General features: G+C 43.6%; 1 pseudogene; it reads left to right on the top strand.

The window, feature by feature from the left end:
- Window positions 1–3,575: 3,575 nt before the first annotated feature.
- LOC102250964 lies at window positions 3,576–5,104 on the top strand (annotated as a pseudogene).
- The last annotated feature ends 5,716 nt before the right edge of the window (window positions 5,105–10,820 follow it).

Genomic DNA, 10,820 nt, shown 5'->3' with positions numbered 1-10,820 from the left:
CTTAAATGGATGGGATAAAGCCAATCTGCTTTACTCAGTCTAGGGATTCAAATGTTAATCTCATCCAAAACACCCACAATATAGACACACCCAGAATAATGTTTAATCAAATATCTGGGCACCCTGTGGCCCAGTCAAGGTGACACATAAAATTAATCATCACAGTAAAGCTTATTCTAAACTGTATACAGAAAAGCAGAGCCTTGAATAGCTAAAACAATTTTGACAAAGATGAATCAAGTGGGAGAAATCAGTCTGCGTGATATTGAAGCTTACTAGTAATCAGGACAAAGTGGTATTGGCAGAAGGATAAACACACAGATCAATGGAACGTAATAGATAACCCAGAAATAGACTGACACAAATATATTCAACTGGTTAACAAAGAAGCAAAAGCAATTCAGTGGAGGAAGTATAACCTTCTCACCAAACAATGCAGGAGTAATTGGACATCCATAAGCAAAAAGTGAACCTTGAACTAAACTTCACACTTTAGACAATAATGAACTCAAAATGGATTTACAGTGTAAAACTAGGACACTTCTAGTAAAAAATAAAAGTAGGAGAAAATCACCTGGTTCTGGGACTAGGTTAAAGAGTTCTTAGATTTTATATCAGAAGCACAGTCCATAAAAGGGAAATTTGATAAATTGGACTTCCCAAGTATGAAAACATTTTCTCTGTGGAAGTCCATGTGACGATCATGAAAAGACAAGCTACAGACTGAGGAATATTTATAAACCACATATCCAACAAATGACAAGTAAAGAATTTCCAAAACAGAAATTACACACGTGCGCACACATACACACACATGCAGGATTAGAAAGTGGGCAAATGACATGAACAAACATTCACCAAAGAGGCCAACAGATGGTAAATAATCACATGAAAACATGTTCAGAATTATTAACCGTCACAGAAATGCAAATTAAAAGCACAATCAGGTATCACTGTGCACCACTCATAATGACTAAAATAAAAACAGGAGCAACACAAGTGCTGGCGACAATGTGGATCCCTCATAGGCTGCTGGCGAGAATGTAACCATCTCCTGAGACTAAACATGCATACAACCCTGAAATTCTACTCTTGGGCATTTAATCCAGAGAAATGAAAATTTATGTTCACACAAAAACATGTGCATGAATGGTCATAGCAGCTTTTATTGTCATAGCCAAACACTGGAATCGGTTCAGCTGTCCTTGAATAGATGGGTGGTTAAACAAACTCGGTGCACACATATCATGAAACAGTGCCCAGCAATGAACCATGAATACATGCAACAGTTTGGGTAAATCTCCAGGAAATTATACAAAGAGAAAAAAGTCAATCCCAAAATATTTACATATATATAATTCATTTATATAACATGTTTTCAGTGACAGCTTAGTGGTTGCAGGGATAGGGGATGCTGGGGAGGGAGAATGGAGATAGATGTGGTTACAGAAGGGCAACAGGTGATAGAACTCTTCAGCATCTTGACTGTGGTCATGGATACACAAACCTGTACACATGATGAATTTGTAAATAACTAAACATTTGTAAAGAACTCACATCAATGTTTCTCTCTCTCCCCGCCCCCCATACACAAAGAGCGAACTGCATGCTCTCACACATGCATGCACACACAGAGACACAAATAAGTATGAGTAAAACTAAAGAAATCTGAATAAGGAGTAAGATTGGTGGATTGCATTGATGTCAATATGTTGGTTGTGATAGTATAAGATAGTTTTGCAAAATGTTACCAATAGGGGAAACTGGTTAAAGTGTATATAGGATATCTCCATATTATCCTATATAATAAAAGCCTAATATGCAAATTGACCAAACAGCAGAACGACTGGCAGTATGACTGGTTGCTATGACGCACACTGACCATCAGGGGCAGACACTCAATGCAGGAGCTACCCCCAGCCTGATTGCCCCACCGGTCACCCTGCAGAGGGAGGCAACCAACTGCAGCGGCAGCAGGAAGGGGAGCCGGCAAGCGAGTGGCGCCAGGCCAGCCAAGGCGGGTGCCAGCGGGGGGCCCCCTGATTGCCTCGCTGTTCACCCCACAGATTGGCCCTGATCGCTGGCCAGGCTTGGGACCCTACCATGCATGAATTTCGTGCACCGAGACACTAGTTCCTTATAACACATGTGAATCTACAATTATCTCCATAAAATTTCAATTGAAAAAGCAAAATCTACAGCAAATTGAAAAATAAAAAGATCATATGGCATAGATGGATAAGTGCTAATTACATTCATTCTTCCCTTCTTCAATATAATACAACAATTTTTGGCTAAACATCTGGCTTCCTGGAATAAAGACTACATTTCCTAACCTCCCTTGCTGTAGGAGTGGCCTCGGATGAAGTCCCAATCATGGAATGTAAATGGTAACAGTGTGTTCAACTTCCAGGAAATATTCTTCAACAAAGGGGCATGCTCTTCTCCTTTCTCTTCTTCTTTTCTTCTTATCAAATCATGAAGACAAGAGGTATAAGTTAGGGATTGTGGAAGGATAAGGTGGAAGGACACTGGGTCCCTAAGAACTTTCTGGGGCTGCCATAGCAGCTCTTGTCTGGCTATGTTGAATTAAGAAGAAATAAACTGCTCTGGCTGGTGTTTCTCAATGGTTAGAACATGCGCCCAAATACTGAAGGGTTGAGGGTTCAATTCCCCATCAAGGGCACGTACCTTGGTTGCAGGTTTGATGCCCTGCCCCGGTTGGTCGTGGCATGTGCAGGGGGCAACTGATCGATGTGTCTCTCTCACATCAATATTTCTCTTTCTCTTTCTCTCCCCCCCCCATACCTTTCCTCCCTTCCACTCTCTCTAAAAAAATCAATGGAAAAAATATCCTTGGGTGAGGATTAACCCCAAAAAAAGAAGAAGAAATAAACTACCATATTTAAGCAACACCAACCCTAGGCTTCTTCAGAACTTTAGTGAAATAAATTTCAACCTTGTTTGGGACACTGATATTTTGGGTTTTCTTTGACTACCTAACAATACAAACAGAAAAGATGTTCCATGGAAAAATAAACCACGGATTTATTTTTAGGCCAGGCCAAAAAGAAAACTATAAGGAACAAAGAAGACCATTATAAATTGTAAAGAACAATAGATCAGAAGACCCGAGGACCATGGGATAATGAACATGTGTGTGTTTAATAGCATAAACTCAAAGACTATCAAGCAACAGCTAATATTAGGGGGGAATAGAGATCCATCAAAAACTATACTTAAGTAATTTCACATACCCTCTCAGAGATTTACATATTAAGAAGACAAAATAAGCAAATAGATCTGAATCATACAATTGATACCTTGAACTAAGATAGAATAAGGAGCTTACAACCAAAGCATGAGAAGTGTATATATTTTTAGCTCACATGGGAACATTTTTAAAAAGCCTACTATGGAGCGTCTTGGGCCAGTGCAGAGCGCTTTCTTCTCATCCCGCCTGCAGAGCTGAGGCCTGTAGAGCTGAGCCCAGCCCACGTCCCGGATCCGCGTGGTGCTGACCCTGCTTCCCTCCTCACCACGTTCTCTCTCCAGGCGCCACCGACTGGACCCTGATGCCAGGTGTTTCCGCCCGGGGCCTCTCTCACGAGGAGAGGAGGCAGCTAGCGGTGGATCTCACCTGTGTCCTGTCTCTCTACTGTTCCATCCTGGACGCCTACATCATCGAATTTTTTACAGACAATCTGTGGGGCACACTCCCTTGCTCATGGCAGGAAGCAATGGATGGACTGAACCCACCATAGCTGGCCACATGGCTGCTGGGGATGCCTGTGGTCAGGTACAGGTCAGTGTGGCCACTCACCCTGCTGGCCCTGAAGTCCACAGCCTATGCCTTGGCCTTTACCCAGACCCCCTCAGAGTTTCGGGAGAACCCAAGCCAGAGCTGCCGACTGAAAGCTCCATTCTGAAAACATGTCAGGCCCAAGAAGCACCATGAGATCTGGCGGCTAGGAAGCTGGTGAAAAAGCTGAGTGACCGCACAGGCTGCACCCAGGTTGTGGATGTAGGCTCAGGCCAGGGCCATCTCTCCGGCTTCATGTCTCTGGGGCTATGGCTGAAGGTGAAGAGCATTGAAGGGGATCAGAGACTGGTGGAGAGCGCCCAGCACCTGGGCCAGGAGCTCCTGCAGGCTCTGGAAAAAGAGGAGAAGAGGAACCCACAGGTGGTACAGTTCACTGTCACCTCTCCCCACACCATGTGGTTCAGTGGTTAAACCCCAGAACCCTGTGTGAGGAGGTTCTGTTTCCGCTGGAGACCTCACCTCAGGGTGAGGCCCGCTTGCTGCTGACAGGCCTCCGTGCCTGTGGGGACCTGAGGGTCACCTTGCTGAGGCATTTCTCCTCCTGCCCTGAGGTGGTGGCCCTGGCCTCAGTGGGCTGCTGCTACATGAAGTTGAGTGACCCTGGGAGCTACCCACTGAGTCAGTGAGTGGCTGCGCTGCCTGGCTATGAACTGTCCTACAGGCTGCGGATAGGGGCCTGCCATGCCCTGGAGGAATATGCTGAGAAGCTACAGAAAGCAGGCCCTGGCCTCCGAACCCACTGCTACTGGGCAGCACCAGAGACGGTCATCCGGCATGTCCAGTCCAAGCTCGGTCGGCCAGACGTGCAGGGGATCCCCAGGGTCCATGAGCTCAAAACTGAAGAATATGTGCAGCGGGGGCTACAGCAGGTAGGGCTGGATCCCCAGCTGCCACTGAATCTGCTGCTCTTCAGGCCCACCAGGCCCAGGAGAACCGCGTGGTAGCTTTCTCCAGACTGGCCCTATTGCTGGACCGGCTGCTGGACCTTCAGGAGCAGGGCTTCCATTCTGAGCTCCTGCCCATCTTCAGCCCTGAACTTCCTCCCAGAAACCTGGTTTTGGTGGCCACCAAAAGGCCCTTGGGTCAGGCCTTCTCTGTTCTGGAGACTGAAGACGCTGGTGCACTCTGAGGAAAGGCACATCTTGGACCCCATCTGAAACCACCAGGTGGCAGAGTCTGCGCTCCTCACCCAGAGAAGCAGCATCCTGCATCCTCCCTGGAATCATGGTGTCCCACAGACCTTCAACTTCGTACCCTTTCTCTCCCTCCATGTGTTATGTAATACTAGAGGCCCAGTGCACAAGATTCGAGCACTTGGGGAGAGGGGTCCTCAGCCTTGCCTGTGCCCTCTCGCAGTCCTGGAGCCCTCAGGGGATGTCAGACTGACGGCTTAGCGCTGCTGCAGAGGCAGGAGAGGCTCCACCACCACTGCTGCGCTCACCAGCCCTGAGCTGTGAGGCCGGTTCTGGCTGAGTGGCCCTGCCAGCACACTGACCACCAGGAGGCAGCTCCTGCATTGAGCGTCTGCCCCCTGGTGGTCAGTGTGTGTCATAGTGACCAGTCGTTCCCAGTCTTTCTGCTGTTAGGGTCAGTTTGCATATTACCCTTTTACTATATAGGATAGAGGCCTGGTGCATGGGTGGGGGCCGGCTGGTTTGCCCTGAAGGGTGTCCCGGATCAGGGTGGGGGTCCCACTGGGGTGCCTGGCCAGCCTGGGGGAGGGGCTGATGGCTGTTTTCAGGCTGGCCACACCCCCTTTAGGATGGGAGGTCCACTGGGGCACCTGGCCAGTCTGGGTGAGGAGCTGAGGGCTGTTTTCAGGCTGGCCAAGCCCCCCAGAGACGGAAGCTCCCAGCCTCTCCTTTTTTTCATTTTTTTTTTATTCTGGGATTTATTTACCTTCTATAATTGAAACTTTGTTGCTTTGAGTGGAGCTCAGAGCCGCTGCGGCAGGCGGGAAGCTTGGCTTCCTCCATCATTGGGGCAACCAAGTCTCCTGCTTGCTCCAGCTCCGTGGCTGCCAGCCGCCATCTTGGTTGGGTTAATTTGCATACAGTCGCTCTGATTGGCTGGTGGGCGTGGCTTAAGGCATAACAAAGGTATGATCAATTTGCTTGTTTGTCTTTTATTAGTGTAGATTATGTAAAAGCTTATTTTAATTTATTAAAATCTTTCTTAAAAGCCTACTATGAACTAGGCTACAAAGGGTGATGATTCAACCATTTCCAAATACTGTAAGCAAAATAGAAATTGATAACAAAAAAAACAGGTTTTTTTAATCCCAAATGCATAGAAACCGAAAATCCAAGCTATTTAATAACACTTGTATTAAAGAGGAAACCATAGGGAAAATTACAAATTCCTTAGAACTAAATGACAATAAAAACACTACATGTCAAAATCTATGGCACACGTGTAAAGTAAGACTTACGGAAAATTAGTGGCTTTAACTATATTTATCAGAAAACAAAGACAGAAAAAAATGAGCTAAGTATTTGATTCAGAATTTGGAAAAAAGTTACAGAAGAAACCCAAAGAAGAAAATAATAAAAGAAAAAAGGGGTAGAAATCAATAAAATCAATAAAAATGCATCAAATTAAAATATCAACCTTATTGCAACTCCTCATGTATTAACTGATTTAGCTATTGCTCATCAATGGCTCCTAAAACCAATAAAGGAGAGTCAACCAGGCATTTGCATTATGTTCCTCTTGAAGTAAGACCATAACCCACTTACAAGGTGGTCATGTGCAAAATGTGTATGTACATCCATCACTATAGATAGACAGGCAGATGCAAATAGGTATAGATACATAGACTGAATTCAATCCCCCTCTAGATCTAAATGCAAATTTGCAGAGAATTTAATGAAACTCTATCATCTTCAAATTCAATTAAAGTTCAATCAGAATTCTATCAGACTTTTTTAGAAAGTTCACAAATTGATTCCAAAATTAAGACATGCAAAAATGAATATTCAAGGTCCGCAAATAGCTAAATCAATTTTTAAAAAGAACAAAGAATGGTGATTTGCTATATTAGATATTAGGACATACAACAGAGCTACATAATTTTATAAAGTTTGGTTCTGACTCAAGAACAGACATACAAATCCAGTGGAACAGAAGAGAAAATACATAAACAGACATGTGTATAGGAACTGGATACATTATAAAGATGGCACCACAAATTAGTGAGAAAGAGATAATTTATTTAGTTAATGGTTTGCCGAAAAATTACCATATAGAAAGATGGATTCCAAGTAGATTAAAAACCTAAAATTGAAAGGTAAAATACTAAACCTAATTTTAAAAATGAATAAAACTCCCCTTATGATTTTGGGCAGGGATGAACTTTATAAATAAAGCCCAATTAGCAAAAACCATAAGGCAAAAACATTGATTAGTTTGACAATATCAAAATTAAATATTTCTATTAATTGAAAAGATACTGTATTGGTTTTCTAGGGTTTCTCTAACACTTAAAGTACCACAACTGGGTGGTACCTCAACAGGAATTTATTGTCTCATAGTTTTAGAGACTATAAGTTTGAAATCAGGGCATCAGCAGGGCCATGCTCCCTCTGAAGCCCAGAGAGGAGAATTCTTCCTCGATTTCTTAGCTTCTGGTGTTGGCCAACAATCCTTGGTATCCCTGGGCTTGTAGCTGTATCACTCCAATCCCTGCCTCTATCATTATATGGCCACCTCCTCTTGGCAAGTCTCTGTATTCACATGGTATAATCCTCTTCTTATAAGAATACCAGTCATATTGGCTTAGGGTTCACCCTAAAGATTCCATTTTAATTTGATTACATCTACAAAGACCCTATTTCAAAATAAGGTCACATGCACAAGTGCCAGGGGTTAGGACTTCAACATAGCTTCTTGGGGAACACTATTTAACCCACTACAGTGTTCCCTCGGTCCTCCAAAATTCACATCCTTCCCACATGCAAAATACTCACAAAAGTCTTAAACCACTTCAGCAACAATTCTGAGTCTAAAATCTTATCTAAATATCATCAAAACAAAAAGTCCCAAATCTCATGACCTAAATCAGGTATGGGTTACCAGCCGTGGGCAAACTATGGCCCGCGGGCCGGATCCGGCCCGTTTGAAATGAATAAAACTAAAAAAAAAGAAAAGACCGTACCCTTTTATGTAATGATGTTTACTTTGAATGTATATTAGTTCACACAAACACTCCATCCATGCTTTTGTTCCGGCCCTCCGGTCCAGTTTAAGAACCCATTGTGGCCCTCGAGTCAAAAAGTTTGCCCACCCCTGGGTTAGACTCTGGGTATAATCCATTCTGGAGCAAAATCTCTCTCCATCTGTATACCTGCAAAACTAGAAAACAAGTTATCTGCTTAAAACACAATGATGGGACAAGCAGAGAATAAACATTCCCATTCCAAAAGGGAAATTTTTTAAGGAATAAAAGAGTCACCATTCCCAGGCACATCCAAAATCCAGAAGGGCAAATCCTATGGATTTCAAGGCCTAAGAAAAATCCTGTGTGGCGTGATGTTCTATCTTCTGGGCCCACATGGTAGCTCCTGCTTCTCTGTCCTCTGTCCTCTGTCTCTACATCTATGGCTCTGCCCTCCAAGTCACTCATCCTGGGTAGCCCATGCTTACAGTTGAGTAGCTCTATCAACTAGTTTCCTGCCTGTATAATCCTAGAAGTCTGACAGCCTTCGTTCATTATATCCAGTCTCTGTCCCTTTCAGTTCAAGATGGCAGTGTTTCTGCTGGTATAGCATTCTCACAAACCTTGTGGGTCTCCAGGGTATGTCAAGGGGATTGACGCCATTTGACATGACAGTTCTCCAGATACTTCCTGGATAACCCCACCTTTATGCCTGGCTTCTGCTGAGATGGTCAGTGGTTTCCATTAGTCACATACTTAATCTCTCCAGCAAAATGCTGTCTAGCCCCACCCTTGGTGCTCTCTCTGGAGTGTATTCTCTCAACAGTGAATTTCCTAATTAAAGCAATCTGGATAAGGGTAGAACTCCAAAATGATCAAGTATTGGTTCCCTTAAGTTTAACAATTCCCCCCCTCAGTTTCTTTCCTCTTGGGCCTTACTATCAACAGTAAAGAGAATCCAGGCCACACCTTTCACATGTTGCTTAGAAATCTCAACTAAATATACAAGTCAAGCTCTGCTTTTCACCCAACAGTAGAACATTAATCAGCCAAATTCTCTGCCATTTTATAACACGATTGCCTTTGCTCCAGTTCCCAATAACATGTTCCTCATTTCCTCTTAAGGCCTCACCAGAAGTGCCCTTGACATTCATATTTCTAGCGGCGTTCTGTTCATGATGCTCACTGTATTCTCTAAAATGATAGAGACTCTCAGCTGTGCTCCTCGCTTCCATCTGAGCCCTCATTAGAATTGCCTTTAACGTTCATGTTCCTGTCAACAATCTCTTTAGTACAATGGAGGCTTTTTCTATAATAAATCTCGAAATTCTTCCAGCCTCTGCCCATTACCCAATTTCAAAGCTACATCCACATTTTTGGTATTTGTAGCAGCACACCACTAGCCAGTACCAAAATCTGTATTAGTTTCCTGGGGCCGTCATTACATGTTCCACAACCGGGTGGCTTAAAACCACAGAAGTTTATCCTCTCACAGTTTTGAAGTCTAGAGTCAAGGTGTCAGAAGGGCCATGCTACCTCTGAAGGCTCCTCCAGTTTCTGAGGATCCCAGGCATTCCTTGGTTTATGGCAGCATAACTCCAATCTCTGCTTCTGTCTTCACATGGCTTTCTTTATGTGTCTTTCTGTGTCCTTGCCTCTTCTTATTAGGACACCAGTCATTGCATTTATAGCCCATCCTAAATCAAGGAAGAGTTCATCTTGAGATCCTAACTAATTACATCAGCAAAGACTCTTTCCAAATAAGGTCACATTCTAACGTTCCAGGTAGACAGGAACTCTTGGAACATAATACCCAACCTACTGCAGATCTACAGACGAAATTAGCAAACAAGTGATAACTAATAGAAAATATTTCAAAGTCTAAAATCATTAAAGAATACTGTCTATAACACACACACAAAAAACTGTGAATCAAAAAGACAGAAAATTCTATAGAAAAATAGGCAACAAATATGAATAGGCAATCCATAGAAGCAGAAATCCAAATGAATAAAATTTTTACACAGAACTGTTCAACCTCTTCAATAATATGGGAAATCCAAATTAAAGCAAGGAGATACTACTTTATGCCTGTCACACTGGCATGAAAAACTGTCAGGTGAAAGTGGTGGCAAGAATGTGGAGAACTGCCAACACTACATAATCTACATAGACTTCCCATCTTATTCAGATAAAGAGCAAAGCCATGACTCCAACTCTGCATTTCCTGCCCCAACTATTTCTCCAACCTCATCCCCAACCACCCTCTGCCTCCCACTCTGCTCCAGCCCACCGGCCTCCATGCTGTTCCTCTAGCAGGCGAAGTGCAGCTGACCACAGGGCTTTGGCCCTTGTTTCTTTGACCTGAAACACAGGACCCAATTCACCAGAATGTCCTTGTCCCTCACTGCCTAGTGCTCTCTGCTCAAACGTCACCTTTTGGGGGAGGCTTCCTTCCCCACTCTGGTAGCATAAGACATAGCCCTCCCGCTTTCTTACTTCATGTTCCTCCATCACAGTTACAAAACTCAGACACATTTTATATTTTGCTCGGTTGTCTGTTTATTGTCTAACTCCTTCTACTAAAATGCACCCTCCCTTTTGCTCACTGCTACACTCCCTGAGCCTTGAACAGTACTCAGCGTATTATGGGTGTCAGTGAATGTGCTGAGTGAACAATGAGCTTCTAATATTTGTTGAATGATTACTGTGCATTTGGGTGTTTTCATTGTATTATCTCATCTGATTCTTAAAACAACCATTTGAATTCGTTGTTATTACTTCCATTTTACTGACTTGGAGACTGGGGCTCACAGGTTAGGCAACCTATGGGAGAGCTAG

Source organism: Myotis brandtii, unplaced genomic scaffold, assembly GCF_000412655.1.
Source record: "Myotis brandtii unplaced genomic scaffold, ASM41265v1 scaffold105, whole genome shotgun sequence".
Taxonomy (NCBI): Eukaryota; Metazoa; Chordata; class Mammalia; order Chiroptera; family Vespertilionidae; genus Myotis; species Myotis brandtii.
Note: the sequence above shows the minus strand (reverse complement) of the source record. Positions and strands in the feature narration are given on the sequence as shown.